The sequence below is a fragment of the Neolamprologus brichardi genome, chromosome 15, assembly GCF_056152115.1.
Source record: "Neolamprologus brichardi isolate AB-2024 chromosome 15, ASM5615211v1, whole genome shotgun sequence".
NCBI classification, from domain to species: Eukaryota; Metazoa; Chordata; class Actinopteri; order Cichliformes; family Cichlidae; genus Neolamprologus; species Neolamprologus brichardi.
Genome location: NC_142118.1, coordinates 9,311,886 through 9,333,858, shown reverse-complemented (window position 1 = coordinate 9,333,858; position 21,973 = coordinate 9,311,886). Strand labels below are relative to the sequence as shown.

The following is a 21,973-nucleotide window of genomic DNA, read 5'->3' as shown; positions in this document are numbered from 1 at the left end:
TGGAGAAAACAGGGATGAATATATTTGCATGGAGTTAACATGGTTTGATGACAATTCATAGCTTTGAATTAAGATCGCAGCCATTATGAAGCTATTCTGTCTTAACCTAAGAAAATACACAGTGCTCTTCTGGAATCAACCATATATTTCAGAAAAATATTGCAGAGAAACGACTCACCACTACCAACACTTTTCTTGCTTTAATTCTTCATGGAGGTTGTTCTCTGCCAGTAAGCCTATCGATTTTTCTATCAAATACAAAAACAGGCATAGTGGAGAGGCCACAGAGGTCAGTGTGAATTAGAGCAGAGGTGTGTGTGTGTGTGTGTGTGTGTGTGTGTGTGTTCGTGCGTGGATGTGTGTGTATGAGGGCGTCCCCTCCTCTTCCCCCTACATCCCCGTTGTCACTCCCCAAAGGCCTCTCTGTTAAATTGGCTGACAGATAATAAGATCATACAGGAGAGTACAGACACAGAGAATTTGTCCCACAGTCCAAGAGTCCTGCTTCTGGTAAAGCTCTTGGTCTGGTTCACAAACCCTGAGCAGAAGTATTTGTGGTGATGGGTGAACCTGTTTCACAAATATTTAATGCTAATGGACTCCAGTCCACCCATTGCTTCATTTTTCATGACCTTTCCACATCATTTGACCTTGTGCATATTTATGGGATCATAACATTGACTCAACAAATCACTCTAAAAGGAATTGATGAGGAATCCCTGCTTTACACACAGCATACATGCACTGGATACTTTGTTAGGTACACCATCCTGGTACCAGGCTTGACCCCCTTTTAATTAAAAAGGCGCTGCAAACATTTCTCAGAGAAAACCCCAACAATACTATGACCCCTTATGACCAAGCGCTTTGTTGACTGTTTGGTGACAGTGGGAAGGAAAAACTCAGTTTCAACAGGAAGAAACCTGCAGCAGAGCCAGGCTCAGGGAGGAACGACCATCTGCTGCGACCGGTTGGGGGGTGAGTATTTCCACTGTCACCATCTTGGTTTAAAGAAAACCAGATGTGACAAAGAGGAGCAGGTCTAACTGTGAAACTACATCCTCAATGGCTACCAACCAATCAATTACAAGTTATTAGCCAATGAGCATACCACAGATAAACTTTCATCTTTTAAAATTTCATCCATCCATCCATCCATTCGCTTCCGCTTATCCTTTTCAGGGTCGCGGGGGGTGCTGGAGCCTATCCCAGCTGTCATAGGGCGAGAGGCGGGGTACACCCTGGACAGGTCGCCAGTCTGTCGCAGGGCCAACACACAGGGACAGACAACCATTCGCACTCACATTCATTCGCACATTCACACCTAGTGACAATTTGGATTATCCAATTAACCTATCCCCACAAGCTGCATGTCTTTGGATGGTGGGAGGAAGCCGGAGTACCCGGAGGGAACCCACGCAAACACGGGGAGAACATGCAAACTCCACACAGAAAGACCCCAGCCTGATGGTGGAATTGAACTCAGGACCTTCTTGCTGTGTGGCAACAGTGCTTAAAATTTCAAGCATATTAAATTTAACGATTTAAAAATAGACTTTGGTATGATCCGAAATTAGTGACTGAGCCCATATACTCAGCAGGAAAGTATTTACAAAAGGTCAAGGCAGCAGGACAGAAAGCCTTTTCCCCATAGACCTTAAGTCTTCTTTCAACCATGACTATCGCCATCTGGTGGCTTTCAGATCAAATGCAGGTTTACTGCGCTTATAATAGTTTAATTTTTGCAGCCCAGAAACTATGACCATGCTTTATACTGTCTATGCCTCTCGCATTTAAAGAATCTTCTACTGTTAATAACAGGCCCAAAGTATGCAAAAAAAATATCTGCAACACAAACATACCAACACCACCAGCAGCCTTAACTGTTGATACAAGGCAGGATGAATCCATGCTTTCAAGATGTTACACCAAATTTGAACCCTAAGAGATGAATGCTGCAGCAGACCAACTTATTTTCAATATTCTATTGTCTAAATTTGTTGAGCCTGTGTGAACTGTAGCCTCAGTTTCCTGTTCTTAGTTGATGGGGTTAGAACCTAGTGTGGTCTTCAGCTGCTGTAGCCCACGTGCTTCAATATGTTGTGCATTCAGAGATGCTCTTCTGCATACTTTGGTTGTTGTCATTCTCCTCTGACCTCTGAGGCACTTTCACCCAAAGAACTGCAACCCTAGAGATGGTAGTGTGTGAACATGTCATCATGAAATACTATCACCAGCACCTCTGGCAACAACAAACCTCCCACATTCAAAGTCACTTAAATCACCCTTCCTACCAATTTTGATGCTTTGTCTGAACATCAGCAGGTTGTCCTGTCTGATGCTGGCATGTAGTTGGCCGATTAGATTTGTGTTAACAAGTGCATGAGTAGGTGTACCTAATAAAGTTACCAGTAATGTTTTCTCATAAGCAGCCTGGTTTCTTTCTCAGAAACACCGTTCATTCACACATTCAGGGACAATAATAGGCATACTATAACTTTGCCAGCTGCTGAGATCAGAAGGCTTAGAAGCACCATTTATTTTTCTCAGTCTGTGGATCGTGTGTTAAAATGCCATTTTCTAAAAAAGCCAACTGACTATAAATTGCCTTTTCAAAAGCTCCAATATTATAGCTCTTCTTGCACATCTGCTTGTGGTCTAACTATTTATACTGCAGTACCTTTTTTTTCCCATTATCTCTTAATCTCTTTGCTAAAATCCCAAATGGGCCAATTCTATTCAACAACTATCTGCTTTACATTTATCTATAGTCATCATATTGAGATATTCAGCTCTCCTTTTTTTCCCACAACACCCCTCGATACATCCCCACAGCGTGTCCTCGGGCCTTCTGCCCCAAGGGCTCATGGGATACGAATATTCCCTGGGGCTGCTGTTTTCACAGCCTGTGAGAGAAGCACTCGAGAGACAACAGGAGAGAGGCGGCAGCAGCGTTTCTCTGTTTGCTTGATGTCACTATAATGGAAATATGCATAAGTGAGAAAAAGCATAGTGGGCCTTTGGGGCCCAAAAAGTACAAATATTTTAATAACAAACACTTTCACTGTTTGCCTCCTGTAACGGCACCTGGGTACTATTTCACATTGAATGCAGTCAGTCGCTGCTGGATTGTGTATGCATAAAAATATAGATGTTTTCTTCTTCTTCTTTTTTACTGGAAGTGATTTTCATGCTGTGGAAAGTTTTTGCTGGTGAGATGTCCTTTGGAGAACTGTCATTAATCAAAAGTCAAAGTCACCTCAGATCTCACATTAGAAAAGACCAGTTTAGCTACAGCTGAAATTGCAGCTGACCCCTCTTGCCCTGAGCACTTATTCAAAATCAGCAACACGGCCATAGGGGGCTAAAACAACTAAATTGAGTGAGGTTGCAAGAAGCTAGTAAGAGTACTGAGGGAAAATACCCAATAAAGCACTGCCAACTGGCACTCTCGGGGGCTTCTTTGAGCTTTCTAGTGTCCTCATGGGTGACTTATAGCTTTTTATATGATTTAAATGTAAATGACAAGGGGGTTATACAGCAATGAACAATGCAAAAAAAAAAGAAAAGAAAAGAATGTTCCTGCCAAAACAATAACCTCTGTCCAGCTCAAACACCTGCTCGTGTGATTAAAAACAGACATGGAAAGTGTTGAACATACAGAAGGTGGAAACCTTCAAAAGCTGGGTGAGGTGAGGTTGATAAGAGTGGACCAATTAACCAAAAACAGCAACCAGTCCTGAAATCTGGTTGCTTGCCACCGATGAGTGTAAAAAAACAACGCTAAACTATTTGTGTTTTATTAAACAAGACTTTCAGGTTTTGCTTAAATTTGACTAGAATTTCTGTTTTTCCTCCTTCTCAGACGCCAAAAAAAGAACATTTCCAGATAACTTAAAGCACTCATGTTAGTGCACATTTGTGTCTGCGTTTTGTGTATTTCAAACGGGGAAAAAGACAAGAAAACACAGTAAAAAGGAGTGGCTGAACAAGTTAGGTTCCCTCCTTGGATTTTCATAATGAGCTGTCAGTCATTTCTCACTGCCCAACAACTTTCATCTGCCCTGATTCTTTCCAACCTCCCTCATTTATCAATCCTTTCTCTCTTCTGCGACGCTCTCCTCCGACGCCCAGTGTCGTTTATCACGTCCGGTGGAATAGAGTTTCTCCAGCTGTCAATTTAGGAAATGGAGTGACGAGTGAGACCCCAGGGACCCCTCACTAATCTCGGGCTGCAATGTTACACAAAATGATATACAGTACGTCTCCAGCAGCCGGTTACCCTTGCATCCACTGAAAAACACCCGGACATCAATAACCCGTGCTCCCCGAAAATTCATCCCGTTAGAAAACAAGCGCCTAATCAAATATTGTGTCAACGAGGTCACGTGTAGCTGCGTTGTTACAGCTGGTATTTATTCTGAAGCTTAACCCAAAGGCTGCCCTGCTTTAGTCGACTGCTCTTTCACCTTGATGGCATTTAATAAAATGCTTCGTGTGCCATGGTTTTAGCGGTCAGTGCTGCTGTTGCTGTCAGAGCCGGTGAGGGATGCCGGTGCTACACTGTTACGCGTCTCATGGGGAACGGGTATCACAGTCTGCCACATGACAGACGTGGTGGATGAGCGGTGAGCGAGACCTCTGCTCGTCACTCTGCTGACCGCTTAAGACGGCAGCTGGGAGTTTGCTACGTGTGCTACCTCGCCTGCAGACACATAAACACCTCAAATCCACTGACACCAGCAACCTAGTCTTCTTATTTTGGAAAATTTGAGGTGATGAACTGTATCTTTAGGGCCAGTTACTGTTACTGCACATCAAAGACCAGAGTTTGTCTTCATGTTTTACATTTTCCAGTCTGAAATAAATGCATAACCACTGCATAAAGCAGTAGCAGTTGGACAGCAGGGTGAGGTTTGAGTGCAAGAGAATGGTAACAGTATAGCACTTACTCCACTGGCTGGCCACTTGTAATCACCCTTGTGGTTTAAAAGGTTGAGAGGTCAGAGGTTATGAGAGATAAGGACCCCGAGGGAGCGTCATAAAACACTTGCGACACTTCAGCCCTCGTTTGTCATGCTAGAGCTCGATACTGCTCATTCATCTTGTTTAGGAAAGTCTTTTCCTTCAATAGACATCTTACATCATAATCCTGCAACGCGCCCACAGTCTACACTCTCTAAGGCCAGTTTTCATTTTATTTTTAGTATTATGGCTAAATTTAAATGTACAGAAGATTTATTTCGAATAGTTCTTCCTCTGCGTCTCTTGCAGTGAGCTACGCTTGGTGCTTTCAAGGGAACACACTTCCTTAGATTGGGCAGTAACAGCGACTGCTCCCCCTTGTTCACATTTGCATTGTGTTTTTTTTTTCTTTTTAAAGTTTACCAGCGGAGAAAGGCACAATCAAACGTCGCACACAAACCAAATGTGATTCCCTTACATTAGGCAACTATGTAATCACATTTCCCATGTTGTCCCTTACCTTGAACGCTACATCCTGTTGAAACTGGAGCCAGGATGCAGACGCTGCATCAGGAGGGTCACAGTGCAGCCCGGTGCAGGCCTCCCTCTGTTAGCTCTGCATACAGAGACGCTCGCTCCCGCTGAGACATCTCATTTAGTGCATCTGCAAACAACATTACAGGTGGAAACACTTTAGGAGATGTCTTGCAAACATTAATCCAATTTGTGTCCAAACCCATTTCGAATGTGTGTTCGGCTGCACTCATGAAATGAGAGGGATGCAGCCACGATCAGATGGATGCAACACAAACATTTCCAAGGACTTCAGTGGACACACAAAGGATATGTCATCACTATGAGGCTCTGCATTCAGCGGAAGGGAAGGAAACTGATGGTTTAAATTGCTGAGAGGCTGGGCTAATAATTTGTATACGTGGAAGCTAAATGTGGGGTCAAATTTAAAAGCCTCTAGTAAGATTTCAACAAAAGAAGACAAAAATTATGTTTATTAACTTAAAAAGTCTCTTTTATGTTCTACAAGATCGTAATAGAGGAAGAAACCGGAATAGCACAAAGCGTGTAAACACAGCATGAGCAGAAATCTTAAAATTAAATATTTACAGCAGCAAGTGGTGACAGTTGGGAGTCATATCACGCCTTTTAAAAATATTGGGATGCTTGCTCCTGATTAAGTAGTTTCACATGGCTTCCAAGTGATTTTGAAACAGCAGTGATCTGCTTTAAATCAGCAACCAGGTCATATTTGTTTCCATTTCAGTTCACGTAGGATGGATATTAAAAATATCAATATTTAGTGATACAAGCAGACAGAGGTTTCATAAATACATGATTAAGAATTTTTAACAAAAGAAGAAATATTCAGTGCTTTGTGAGAATAATAAGCTTTTAAGTGTGTCAATGATTGTGGGAGAAAAAGGTAAAGAATTTTCCCAAACTCCAAAAACAGACACGCATGCAGTAGACAGTGCAGATAGTTTAGAATTCAGAAATAGATATTAAATACTGCCTGTAGTTAAATACTACCCTCTAGTGGGCGTTACAGCATTGCCGAGTGTCTAGTTATGATCCAGTTCAAGGAGAGCAAAGTCTCCATTTCATTACCAAATGATGTTGTTGTTCTAATCTCACATTCAGAGCAAAACACTGAAACGTGATCTTCATAAAGGCGTGTGAGTAATCCGAACATGAGAATATCAGACGTAAGCTAACGGTCCTCAGTATTTTAAAATGCTCAAAGTCAAATATTAAACATGAGAAGCAGCTTTTTTAACAAGTGAGGCATAACGTTAAAGTTCATCTGTTCATACAAAACTAAAGAGATCGTGCAGGACGAGAGCTAAACATGGAAACAGTCATTTTCAGTAGTAAGTTTAATATTTACTTACTTTACAAATTGTGAATGCAGGTTTATTTATTTAATTATTATTTACTTATTTTAATATTCGATACACTAAATGTGTTATATATAAATTAGAAAAAAAACTGAGCAGACAGGTGAATAATATTATAGTATTACAGCTCTATGGTCTTCTTTTTTCCCACCTTTCGCTTCACTCTTACACTTCCATGCTGCGAGCTAAGCTACTGCCAGCATGAATGACATACGGCACCCTAGTCTCCATCTCTGCCTGCTCTTAGCATTCCCCTTCTTGGTCACGTTCAATTAGCTATCCCCTAAACACTCTTTCTCATTAGTCTACCCATAATCCACTCATCGTGCCTTGATTTGGCAAATAAATCACACTCTGAGTTTTTTCAGACTCTTCCTGTCTTCCTGTCTGTCTCTCCCTCGTTAACCCTGTCCAGAGTTTCTACGGTGACAGTCTCCGCCAGGCCTCCTCATTGGACATGGCAGCCGGCAATTTGCATGCCAGACTATTTCTCTTCATCATTGGGCCTCTTTCTCGAGCTCTCTCATTCTCCCTCTCTCTCTCTCTCTTTCTATGCTAGAAGAATAGAGAATAACTCAGCAACTGACGGCAGACGGCATGCACGTCCTTGTCCTACAAGGTTACGAATCCATTTCATCTGTGCAAGAGGGGAGTGAATTAAAATAAATGATGGCCGGACATTTATTGCATTCCGGGGTGAAGGAGGGATTGGGGAGGAGAGGCACAAGTTGCGGAGTGAGACTCGCGTCTCATACTGAGCCAGACTGGCAGACAGTTTGATATCGACTGGCATACAGCGTTGGCACAAAGAATGAAGACAATGCGAGGACAATAAAATTATCCGCCACGGAGCAGAGTTTGGATCTGTTTGTCTCCGGGCAGATTAGGCTTCAGGCTGAGCTTTACGTAGCACAGCAACTCATATGTTACCAGTCAAAAACGGGACAAGTCTCACACCAGACCAGTGCTGCAAGCTCAAACACACTGGCCATGAGATGCACGTGTGTGTGTGTGTGTGTGGGGGGGGGGCAACAAAAGTTACAGGTGTCGTTACATATATTCTTATATATATATATATATATATATACATATACTCACCCTCAACCGGTCGCTACAGACCCTCCCTGAGCCTGGTTCTGCTGAAGGTTTCTTCCTGTTAAAAGGGAGTTTTTCCTTCCCACTGTTGCTAAGGCGCTTGCTCTTAGGGTAAGTCATATGATTGTTAGGGTTTCCTCTGTTTTCTTTGTACTATTGTAGGGTCTTTACCTTACAATAAAGTAAGTAATAAAGTGCCTTAAGGCAACTGTTATTGTGATTTGGTGCTAAATAAATCAAATTGAATTGGAATAATTCAAATATAACATGCAACAACAAGTTTCATTACAACTTTACATTCATGACGCTATTGCGGTGACAAAGTCTGTCCACAGAGAGACATAAACACCTACCAAAATACTAAAAAACCACACACACACACACACACACACACACACACACACACACACACACACACACACACACACACACACTGTGTAAGCAGATTTAGATCCCTGTTATATGAGTAACAGCCATGGTTTTTCCCACAGATTTTCTGTGCACCTCAAGGTGGTTTTATTTAGTAAGAGGTAAAAGCAGACTCACCAGCATTGTGACAAATTTTTTTTAAACAAATTTAAGTTTAAATAATTGTTGTTTTAATGACTCAGTTGCAACAAGTTTATCATATTGATCAAATGCTCTGCAATTACAGGAATGTGCACACGTTATTCATCACCTTTCCAGAAAGTGGACTGGTCATGCTTGCGTTTGTGGTAGCCCCAAAAGGCCCATTTGGATTGAAGGAAAACTCAAGTGTCTGGACCAGACCACACACATACCTACAGACACACATGAGCAAAAGAAAGCAAAGGAAAAATCCCATTTTTAGACAGTTTAACTAAACTTTTAGAAGTTGGTTGCTCTAAGGTAAAAAGTCCAGTTTAACTGTATAATAAGAGAAATAAAGGCAGCATTTATTTCACTTTGAGCACTTTTTAAAATCAACCTTAAATATAAATGCCACTGAATTAATGATGTTTTTTTACTTCTGTGAGTTGTATTCTCTGTTAACCTGAGGTCTAAGATCTGGTTGTACAGATTCGCCTATTGTAACACTGTGGCAGTAGGGTCAATCAGTGATTAAACCTCCTCTGTTCTGTTTCTTCTGTGTGAAACTTGTTGAATGAGGTATGTAGAAACTATATTTCCTTGAAGCATTTGATAGCCAGTATAAGTTCAAATCTAAAATAACAGAACAGTAAATTATCCAGTCATTTTCTTCCACTTATCTGAAGTTGCTGGTCGCGAAGGCAGTAGTCTAAGCAAGGAAGCCAAGACCTCCTTCTCACCAGCCACCTCCTCTAGTTTATCCGGGAAAAAATAGAGACGTTCACAGGCCAGCCAATAGCTATAATGTCTGCAGCGTGTCCTGGATCGACCTTGGGGCCTTCTCCCTGTAGGAAATACCTGGTTGGAACACCTTACCCAGTAGGCGGGCTGGCTCCTTTTGATGTGGAGCGGTAACAGCTCTACTCTGAGCCTCTCTTGAATGACTGAAAGCCTTACCCTTTGCTAACAGAAAGCCCATTCACTCCTCAGAGAAAGCTCATGGTAATGTGTAAATATTTCACACAACTACAACAGGGGAAAAGACCCACGGAAACTGAGTTAACGATAAAAACCCTGAAAACCATGAATTTCACACCCAAGTCTCAACTCTCGCAGCCCGGTACCAAACGACTGGTCCGTGGCCCGGGGGTTGGGGACCGCTGGTCTAGTAAACAGCGTAATTTAAATTATGCTGCTCTGGGTTATGATTTATTTAAAATCTTAACTCAGTCGGAGGTCTTTAAGAATGTACTTTTTAAAATTTTGAAGGTTTTCTTGCACTAGAATAAGTTCTTTATCCTGGAGTTTGCCTCACACTTCTTCCAGAAGCCAACTGTGAATGGTCGAATAAATATTCGGCGAAGAAGAGGAAAAATTGTAGATGACAATAACACGTAGTGGGATTGCTGCTTTGTAACAATCCAACCAATTATTCAAGCAACACTTAGCATCACATTATCATTTAGTTGATCCAACAAGCTCAAACATGCAAGTAATATAACACATGGGCAGGTCAGAAAGTGTTTAGAGTTGCGTTGCCCCCAAAATATGTCTCTGTGACTCTGTTAGTACCTGTGTTAATCAGCTAAATAAACTTGCTATTACTGATCGCTACAGTGTGCACCAGCTTTGAAGTGTTTTCTACCCACAATACCACACAAACCCCACAGCTTCAATTACGTGATATAAGTAAAATTAGAGTATTACTTCACAGCGGAAAAAAAGAAGCTTAAAATTAGTTTTATTTGTCTCTTACCAAGTGGTGTAGGCGAGGGAGAAGTGTTGCTGCTGGGCGGAAATCGAGCTAGAGGCTAAAATCAAAGGTTAGCCTGTTTGCTCAATTTAAATCCGCTTATTAAGTGATGACATGCTTCCGGATCAAATAGCGCTATTGGATTTGCTCAGCTAATGTTGTTATATTATTATTCTAACCATAGCTCAGTAGGTAGCCACCAGGTAGCACACCATTATATGCCAGCTAGCATAATTTTAATAACCCTACAAACATTTATACTGTTTAACAGTGTTGATCAAGTTACTCGAAAAAAAATAAGCAGTAACTAATTACTGATTACTTCCCCCAAAAGTAGTCCCGTTATTTTCAAAAGTAATTAGTTACTTAGTTACTTAGTTACTTTTTAAAAACACGATTTACAACCTGAATAGGTGATAAAGCGATAGATCTTTCAGCCCAATTCTACTTTTTCTGCATAATCCATCATGCAAAATGTAATCAAATGGAAAAGTCTCTTTTTAAAACTTCAACTTGTTTTTATTAGTTTTAATCTTTTAACTTTATGCATCAAGCAAAAAATTTAATTATATGCAACATTCTCTGACTGGAAGAAATTTGTTTAACATTTAAACCTATTTTCTTCACATTCCAGCACATAAAATATGTTTTTGTGTTTACACTCACTCTTTCAAATAGATGCAAGTAAAACACAGCAGAAAATAAATAAAATCAATAATAATCAATAGAGAATAAATTTCTCTGTGAATTTCCCATTACGTGGTGGCGCACTTGGTGCTTGCTTGAAAGTTTAGGGTTTTTTTGCTGTAAAAAGAAGTTTTTTTCCCACGCACAACAGACACTAATGTTTTTGTCACTTTTTATGGAATCAAACTTAAAGTAAGGTCAGTACTTCCACGCTGCATGCTCATACTCTCTCCCGCACTCGATATATTATCCATTGTTGATCTGCACACAGCTGTTGTCACAAACGTCGCACTCGCTTACGTCACTGTCATGAGACACTCTCGCAAAAAAGTCACGGTTTTAGTAACGCAGTAACGCAGCGTTCCTACGGGAAAGTAGGGAAAATTACCGTTTTTGCAATAGTAATCCCTTACTTTACGCGTTACTTGAAAAAGTAATCAGATTACAGTAAAGCATAATCCAATTACTTTTTTGTAATCCGATTACCCAGCAGAGATGGGCAGTAACGCGTTACTGCTGTTTAATCCTTTATGATCCTTCCTTTATGTTCAAAGACTCCAAGGTTTTCAGAAATCCCTCATTCAGGTATCACCTTTAAATTGAAACTAGCAAGTTAACTTCTAACTCTGTTAAACCTCGCAAATCCTCTTGCATGAACTGAAGACCAAGGTCCATACTAGAAGACCATCAAATCTGGAGGAGCTTGAGAGATTCACCAAAGAACAATAAGCTGGGATTGCTAAGGAAACGTGGGTGAGAGTTGTTATAGGATAAAGGCTGTTATCCAGCAAAAATGAGACCCAACTGACAAATTTTTAACCTTGCATTTTTTAAATTTATTTCTTCAAATAATTTTGTTTCTGTGCACAAAGTAAAATAATTTAAGCACCCAAAGTAAAATTAGGATGTTTGGAAAAGCTGTTTTAAAAATTCCTTGCTCTGTTTAACAGGACTTTGGAAATACCTCAAAAGAATGAAATGTTCATAGGAGGGCCTAATAGTCCTCATCTGAATATTATAATTCATCATATAAAATACATATTAAAGTGTCAAAGACCACAATGCTGGCAGTTGACAGAGGACTGTAGATAGCTATTTGGTTTAATTCACTGTTATCACATGCCAGCACTTCTATTTCTTTATTTATTCCTTTTGTTTATTAGTCAGATGGCATCTGCACCCACTTACTGACTAGCTGAAAACTTAAGTATGCATCTATAGATGACTATTAAGTAATTACTGTTGACATTGAGATATATCTTGAGTCTTTGTTTTATCTAACATGGTAAATAACGCTTTACATCTTGGATTCTATCATTAAAGCTTCAACGCTCTGATGGGAGAATTACTTTAAATAAGCTCTTGGCCTCAGTCTTAATGTTCCAGAAATACATCCTCTGACCCAAAGGATCTCTATGTGAAGTGGGTTCTTTTTTTTTCTCCTGCTGACCACAAAGCTATCGATATGCCTGCACTTTCTTGACACTGCCATGTCTCTCTCTGGACTTTGAATGCTGACTGGTGCTCGCTCCACAACCCGCCTGGACCTTTTCCAGGATACTCAATTGTAATACGGTTATTTTTAGACAAGCTGACGCAAATACATATTTATAGTTGTTTGCAGGTCAGGTGTCTCAATGAACCACAGCATGGATGGAGTGTATGAAACTGTGTAAGCACGAATATGGCATCAATAACTAATGGGTTCTGAAGTGAGATATTTAAGGCTTGGCGATTCCTCTTACTTTAAAATGGAAAAAAATACGCACATAAAAATTGTGATCTATGGGGCAAAATTAAGGTTGAGTCCATATCTATCAATTCTAATTCTGGTTAACTTCACAATAACCTAAGTGGAGAGTTTCCCAGTGCCTTATGAGGTTATTCATTGCAATGTTAGATTTTTGCTCACACTTTCCCTAAATGCAGCTTTCTCTTTTTCCTTGACATGTGAATGCCTGATGATAGCTCTGGCTCTGATCACTTTTACATTAAGCCTCGGTCTCAATGGAGATGTGTGTCATTGGAAATTATTACACTTGTCATTTCAATCCACTTCCTATCAAATTTATAATTTAGAGAGGATATTTCTATGCAAAGAGAGTGGAATGACCTAGACAAAGCCTTGGCCTGGCTGATGAAGGAGTAGCACAGGAGGGGAAAATTTAAGGCTCAAGGAAATGTGGAAATGCTGAAGAAGCCAAAATGGTGATTGAATGGTAACATTTTCTTGTGGTCTCCCCTCCAACCAGAATTTGGACTGAAAACAGGGGGAATATTGTGTTTCTGTCATTGTTCGTCTAGCATAACTTTCAGTCTAAATATAGGTTATGTAAGAAAGCCTCAGGCTACACACATGCACAGCAACACACGCACAAACAACAGAGTAAGTAATTATTGTGAGCTTTTACTGTTAAAAGATGCTTATACATATCTTTTTGAATGTTATAATTAGTAGAGTTACATCTTTATTAAATTAGTAATTGTCTTCATTTTTAACATGGACATCATATTACTATATGAAGAAAGTTCTTATCGGCAATATCAATCAATACAATCAAAGAACTGTATATAAAAGATGTAGCCACTGTGATGTCACCAACACTAGGGCTGTGCCATATCAGGCCATCCACAATACTACATGTGATTTTCATGTGATTAAAAAAATGTCATCTCATGATATCCATAATATAGCCACACGGTGTGTTTAACATTTTCTAGCACAAATACATAACTCTGGTTCTCTGAGAGCAAGAGCCAAAGTTATTATAGTCTTGTATTTTTAAAATGTTTCAGTGTTAGTTTGAGACTTTTTAAGTACCGCAATAAACTCGGTACAGTTACAGTTGACAATTTAAGAATATCGATTTTTAATAACTAAAAAATTGGAAACAATAGGAAGCATTAGAAGCAAGTAACTTAAACATAAAGATATAATGGTGGCGGACCCATCCTGTATGTGGTATGGCTCTTATCATGAACTACTTACAATGATTGTTCTACATATCTTTTCTGTTACTTCAAAACGTTGATCTACCACAAATAGCTGAATTACTGCTAAATTATTATTAAAGATGACTTGGAGCAGCATTTAAAACTACACATTTATACTGTCAGTAAATGAGGAAAGGGCTTTCAATATTTTGCAACAGGTCAGAAATTTTAATTTAATTAATGATTAATTCATATTATTCCATTATTTAATTTTAATTGTGAACACAGAAATTGAGACTGAAGTGACTGAAAAGGGAAGTCAATACCTTACCTCAAAGGAATGACTAGCCACACACGCTGTTCATGGCAAATCCTTGCAGACTTTTATGGTGATCATGGTTCTTTGTATGTAACATGCAAATGTCTAGAAAGTTTCCCTCTGCCATCTGCTGTAACCGTCTTTCAACCTAAGTTAATGGTCTAGAACAGTCCCCAACCCCCAGTCTGGGCGAGATGAGGCTCGGGTGTGACATTTATGGTTTTCAGGGTTTTTATCTGTTTTTATAGTTTTTTTTAAAAATTATTTTTATCGTTAACTCTGTTTCCCTGGGTCTTTTTCCGTGTGTTATGAATAAATCTTCTTGTTTTAGGTACCGACACTGGTTTTATTTATCCGCAACACCTTAAAGGCTGGTTCATGAAAATATTGTCGGACATAAACCGTCCGTGGCGCAAAAAAGGTTCGGGACCCCTGGTCTAGAATCGTAAAGCATGCCAGATAGGAAATTAAAACTGCAAATTCGTAAAACTTGAACTCAATAATGACCGTTAAAACGCAAGTGTAATGTGCGCATGAACGTGCAAACATTACGTTCAATTTATGTTTGTAAAAATGGCGTGCATTCACAAACTAGCCTCAGTCACATAGTTTCTATGTACAAACAAAAGACACAGGAACAGCACTTTCTATTTGAAATAACAGTGGTGGATCTACTGTGGTGGCCAAATAATAAAATAATCTCTTGCCACCCCTAGTGCCACCATTGCATATGACAATGCTGTTCATTAAAATAAGCTAGCATTAACATGTTAAGCCTATTAGTAATTAATATTGAATGTAAATTCTTAAAGTGAATATACCGCATAATTGCCCCACAATTAAAAAATGGTTCACCCATAGCTTCCTTATTTCTTGTTATCAGTAGCAACTAAAACTTATGTTAGACTTGTATTTCTAACTGAACCACCTTATGTTGTGTAGCTTTCTAGATTTAGTACTTATTCGGCTACATGCTTATGTGTTATACAAAAAATTCAAATTTTTTTATGTAACTGAAATTACTTGGGCTAAAGCTATTAAGAATGTTACAGACAATGTTTAAATGAAACGTGTATACTTTCTGCATTTTATGTATTTTAACCACATATAGTACATATTCCATGTCACCCTAGCAAAATTTCTCTAGATCCACCCCTGTGAAGGAAATATTTTAAACCCTATATGGATGTTAGGTATTCCAGTTAGTTTTCTTTTATTTTCAAAAGTCCACTTTAAATTTTTATTTTAGTTAACTAAATGTATTTTCCCACTAGTTTTAGGGTTTTTTAAGTAGCGTGTCAGCACGACTTAGTACCTAAAAAATAAGCAATTTCAATAGTATGGAGGTGGTTTTGCAACAAGAGACCAAACCTCCAGAAAAGCACAGTGCTTTGCGAAAAATGCAAACCATTTGTGCTAAAGCTTGAACACCACTGTCAACAAATTCTGCTGGAAGCAAAAACACACTATTGAGTACAGCCAGCTTATGAAGGCCAGTCAAGTGAAGATACAATCAGCTGGTGATGTTCACTCCAAAAGTAAAAACAAATGCCTAAACTGAGTAGTTGCACTCCACATAATTGGAAGAGCAAAAAGCGGATGGAAAATACTGATTTAGTTACATGCGTTTTGGCCAAGGATATGCTGCCAATCCAATTGGAGGAAAAGGAGGACTTTAGCTAACTGGTCGAAAAAGTTAGACCCAAACACTCCAACGTGCTACTGCTACTTCTGTGCTTAAATATATTTTATGCTGTGTCAGTACTATTGCGCTATACCTTCTACCACCAACATTTTGTGTCATCAATGACAGTAGCTCATTGGACAAGAAGAATGGAAACTGCCTTTGTTTTTGTTTGCAGTAGTAGACTACAAAACTACAATTACTAATAAAATGTTCTTATTATAATGATTGTAGTGTATGCTAACTCTCCCGAAAGCGTAAATCAATGTGGATGAAACTTACTATATAAACAGCCTTGGATATCTGGATTATCAAAATCTACGTACCGTAAAATTAATTTAGTCCTAAATGAATACGTAGCTTGCAAAGAACAAGAACAACCCATATGGAAAAGATATATATAAATCTTATAAAGTTTATATCTGTCTTGTGTGAAACTTGTATGAAAAGCATACAAGAGTGAAAACAGATATAAGATCCATTGAAAAATTATATAAATGAAACTTGTATGTTTTGGATACTTACTAAAACAATATATGAAAGTAATGAAAAAGTGGCCGCTTTCATGAGTAAATCATATAAGCCTTATATGATTCACTATATGAAGCAAGCCAAATCATTGGCAAGTCTTTTATAAGTTTTTTCTATTTATTTTCCATATGGGAATAAATACATGCATTTATTATTGATTTGTTTTGGGTTTGTGAACAGCTGTTTAGGCTCACTATATACAGTAATATAAGGAAGATGAAAAAAATAATATGATAAATCAATTTACATATCTGTGTTTTGATGCATGAGCAAAGTGAAGAAGCATTAAAGGCCTACCAAAAACTGTTTTTTGCTAGTCATCATAAATATCATTATTACTAATTTTCTTAAAATATGGTGATATAACTTTAAGACTGTAAATGTCCACCCCTAGTGGAGTAGGTTTTTGAAGCTTAATTGATTTTTGACCAAAATATCTTGACTTGTCATCTACTTTACTCTAAATAAGACCATAATTTACAAAAATAAAAACCATTAGGAATTAGGGAAGACTTTAAACTTGTGATTTAGAACATAAACTATTTACTGAGGTCACACATCGGAGGAGCCCAGGATGTTTTCTCATAGACTAATTTACAATCAGCAACCCTCTGATTTACTCCTCTTTGAATCCACACCAATGTGGATTAATGATTAATAAACTTACATACCCTTACAATCTTTACAGAGAATAGATGACTCTAAATGGAATGGGGTAAATGAAGAAAAAGTCTAACCTGAACACTGAACCAATTGATACAGGTAGATCTTCTGCAAAAAAAAAAGTCCAAACACAGAGTTTGATCTGGTTTTGTCTCCATTATTCATCATACAAGAGATCGCCGTCAGATTGTGGAGGCAGTCAGACAATACAGAGAATACAAAGTCGATTTTAATTTCTGAAAGTAATGGTGTAAACCTCTGTCTCTGAGACCACGTGCACCCATAATGGATCATATTTGTCCTTTGCCTCTCGCAAATTCAGTAAAGAAGAAAATAATATGGTCGACTGTCCAATCAGCTTTTCAAAATTTGACATGAAATATCTCACAACTATTAAAAGTCTGTAGTTCAACAGCCCAAACTGTGGCACATTTTGACCTTCCAAACCCACCAACCCAGCAGGCGTCCGCTAGTCAAGGCTGCACAAACAGTGCTACTCAAACACTTGTCATCATCCCTCATCAGCATCTTGATTGTTGAGGAGTACAGATCAGAGGGAATGTCCACATTCATCCAACGGCCTCTGATATGACAGCAAGGGTTTATGGGATAGCAATGTACGAGCCCTGCCCGCTTCACCTTGACCCCGCCACCCTGTTTCCACCACCGCCACTCTTCTCGTCTCAGCCTTTTTAGTCTGACCTCGTCATCCCAGGGCCTCTGGCCTCGCCTCTGACAGCTGAGTTATTACCATAATTACCCAGGAGGCATTGCAGGGATCGGCCACATGGCAGAGGCCGCCCATGTTTAACAGAATATTTGGATGTTTTATCGGCTTTATTTCAGCCCCCGGGGCAGGTGATAGGAGACCTGGATGATAAGAAAACCACTCATGTGGGAAATGAAGAGGACCATTTCGTAGACAGAACCAAGAAGGGGATGAAATATACTGTTAATGCAGCAGTCAGCAGTGCACATTTGTCATATATTCTCTAAGACAAGGTGCAAATATACTCATATATTAAATTTTCAACAGGAAAAACTTGTTGGCAATAAGTACAGTATCACTTAAAGCTTTAGAGAGATGTATATTAATATATACTCACCAGCTACGTTGTGAACTGCATCTGTTCAACTGCTCATTAACAAATATCTAAAAACAAACAATCACATGTGGACGTTGTCAAGACAACCTGCTAAAGTTCAAGCTGAGCATCACATTGAGGAAGAACGGTGATTTACGTGGTTTTGAACATGTATGGTTGTTCCTGCCAGATGGACTGATTTGAATATTTCAGAAACTGCTGATCTACTGGGTTTTTCCCCACAACCATCTCAAGCATTCATAGAGAATAGTCTGATATTCAGTGAGAAGCAGTTATCTGGATGAAAATTACTTGTTAATGTCAGAGGTGAATGGTCAGATTGTTTTGAGTTAATAGGAAGGCAAGAGTAACTGATATGCAGTAGAGCATTTCTAAATTGACAACTGTGACGCATATAGGTTACAGCAGTACTGAATAAGCAAAAGACTGGAAACCGAGAGTGGATGAAAATTGAAAGAAGATTAGAAATACGTTTTTGTGGTCTGATGAGTCTCAATTTATGCTGTGGTAGTTGGATCATAGGTCCAGAATTTGGTATAAACAACAAGAATGCAGTCAAATGGCCTATTATTCATCCATCCAACCATCCACCTTTGGGTAATAGCCTTTGTTTTGTTTTGTTTTTCAGTTTATTGTACTTACAGCCTACTGAGATGGCACTGAATTCCCAATATCTAGATATCGGTCACAGATATTCCAGATATGCTTACCTCCACGCTACCATGCTGCCCATGGGAGGGAAGGATGGTGAGCAATTAGTTTCAAAAAGGTTTGGACAGGAACAATAAAAGTAGTGATAAATGTTCTGTAAGCCAAAACAAGCAGTCAAAAAAGTAACACAACTTTTTATGGTCTTTACCTTACACTATAAAGCACCTTGAGGTAACTGTTGTTTTGATTTGGCGCTGATTTGATTTTGTTCAATTATGCAAAAAGCCCAGAAATGTTGACTTTTGAGAGGTGGGCAAAATTCAAACATCTAAAAAGTTTTAACTGTTTCTCAACAATATATTACATAGGAGTTGAAGGTTTAGCCATGTACAGTGTATGTTAAATGAGTCTGTACACAAAGAAACTAATGCAGAACTGTCAAGAACTTTAGGCCAAAGAGGAACACAAACATGATTCTGAAGTGGAAATAACTGCATGGGCTGAGACATTTTTTTTCAAACAATTGTTGGTGGAAACAGATTGTCACAGTGCCCACAAATACACGTCGAAAAAGCACCAAAAAGACAAAAACATATACAAACAAATGGAAAATGTCTTTTTTGGGCCTGTACTCGTTTAAAATGCACTGGGGTGAACAGGATAATTGTCCTGTGGTTGGACAAGTCAAAATTTGAAAGTCTCTTTGGAAATAAACACAGCGGTTTCCAACATAAAAGGCTGGAGAGGGGGCGGGGGGTTATACAGCTTATTATCAGCACATAGTCCAAAAGCCAGAATCAGTGATGGGATGGGTTTGTATTAGTACACATCAGACAGGTGACTAAATGTTTTGCTTTTAAAACTACAGCAACTGGTCTTGTGAGTTCCCAGTGATGTAAAGTTTACAATTTTAGGGGAGTTATGGCGATTGGGACAATTTTTGAAATGGCCTCAAGTGGTTATCACAGGAGCTGCCACTTCTAGTAATCTACCTCCATCCTAATGTTACCGAAACGTGTTGCTGGCATCAAATTTAAAATAAGTAGACTGTTAAAAAAATGTATTAGACCACCTGTAATAAAAACATAAAAACAAGAAAACTTTATTTTAGAAATCTGTCAACAATCTGTTTAAAACTAAGAATTATGGTTATTTATTAGACTAATTTGTCATCTATTTATTTACTATTTTTCTAGTCAGGAATGCAAGTATATGACTGTAATTTGGCTTTTTTTTTTTTGTAAAAGCGTAAAGTTGAAAACTCATGGATATCAGCAGTAATTATATTTGAGCATTAAAAATCAAATTCTAGTTAAAGAGCTTGAGAATATTGGTAGATTCACTATTACAGAAACATAAAAAAATAATTTTAGCAATTACCAATATTTTTACGTCAGCTTATTGGTGTGATCCTCCACAACAGTCCCAGTTTCTAATGTCGGAAAAGTAATTGCTTGGCTAAAATAATTGCAAATTATATTTTTTTATCAGCATTTATATTCTATATTTATATTCCAGTCTGTCTAAAATTCAGTTTTTAGCAGATTTGATATTAATATTATAGTACTGTTTTCCTTGTTACTTACCTGGCACCAGAGCAACTTCTTAGTATTATCTTCGTGTACACAGTTGTTTTGTTTTTTGTTTTTTGTTTTTTTTTTTTACTTTTGTAGTGTTTATTAAACCCTATGACATTTTTAAAATGACATTTTTAAAATGTCATAAGGAAAGGAAAAGAAAGAAATACATTTAAATTTGTAGCATGTTTGCTATATCTTTTTTAATTTATTGATTAAAAATGTATTGTGCCATTTATTTTGTTGTTTTAGGAAGAAAGAAAATCACATTGCTGTAGAAGTCTAAAAAAAATCACAAATACTCATGTTTCATATGTGACACAGGGTTAAAAACAGCAGCTCGGGTTAAACTGAACAAGTGTCATAAAAAGGTATTAAATAAAAACAGTAAAATTCCCTCTAAGGCAAAAAACCCCAAACAAAGAAAGGAAATCTTTGACAATGGATAATAGCATGACAATATAAACACATTTTGAAATCCAGGTAAATATAAAATTATTTAAAGGTGCAGCTATATTAAATATTATTTAAAAAGCTCTTTTCCAAGCCATGTCTACACTGCCATTTCTAATGAGCCAGGAGGCTATGCATATTCATACTGACAGAGTGAAAAGTACAGCACATCCTGCCATAGAGGGGGCACAGAGGTCACTGGCCTCAGGCCAATAACACACAGAGAGACAAAGATTATTACAGTAGGCGGACTTCTACTGGTGTCTGTATTTACGCTTAAGAGATCAGTCAAACTCACGGAGTGAACTATAGAAATGTGCACATTCACACAAGACTTCACCTGCTCAGGAAGGTCAACACATTAGCAATTCAGTGCGTACAGTATTTAAAATTTTCTAGTCCGATATAGCTACCCATCAAACATGTCCGAGATGGCACTTAGCCGTGTGTGCCCGTGTCTTATTATGCAGACCCATCTGTGTGGGTTCAAAGGTCATGGCCAGGCCTGGCAGGGGCTACAGGTGAGCAGATGAGAACAGCAGGGGCTCGGTTTAATTTAGCTAAGCACTACAGGATGCAGTGCGCCCCTGTACCTGAGAAGGACGAGTTGAACTTTTCACACTGAGCCTCAGACTCATCATTTCGAGGAAAAATGAGTAATCGAGCCGAAAAAAGCTTCTGACATGGAATCTGTGTTTCTGGGTTGGCTGAGTTGTTTTGTATTTTGTGTGCGACTGATTCAGTGACAGACAAGCATATAAACACACAACATCTGTGTACACACAGGGCTCTGTCACCAAATTGCCATCCCTTTTACCTCCCTTTCTTTCCTACTTTCTTTCTTTCTCCCTGTCTGACACACACGGAACCACAAAATACACACAGATGTATTGAAAGACGTGTGTGTGTGGGTGTGTGTTATGGTGGTGTAAGGGTGTGAGGGAGAAAATCCCTAATCTGGCATGGACCAGCTTCCTGTCTAGACTCTGCATGAGGAGGCCAGCACTAACCTGGCCCATGCTGTGTGTGTCTATGTGCGTGTGTTACCATTGTGCTTGTGTGCAAGTGTGAGCACAAACCTACATTAGCT

General features: G+C 38.8%; 1 protein-coding gene across 1 annotated transcript in view; it reads right to left on the bottom strand.

Annotated features, from left to right (window-relative positions):
* esrrgb (estrogen-related receptor gamma b) overlaps positions 1-18,236 on the bottom strand; it is an 86,292-nt gene extending 68,056 nt beyond the window's left edge. Inside the window, exons 1-2 of the mRNA XM_087852165.1 lie at positions 18,203-18,236; positions 5,486-5,629 (exon numbers count right to left, since the gene is read on the bottom strand). The gene's annotated coding sequence lies outside the window, so the exon portion shown is untranslated. The remainder of the gene's footprint in view (positions 1-5,485; positions 5,630-18,202) is intronic.
* Positions 18,237-21,973: the final 3,737 nt, after the last annotated feature.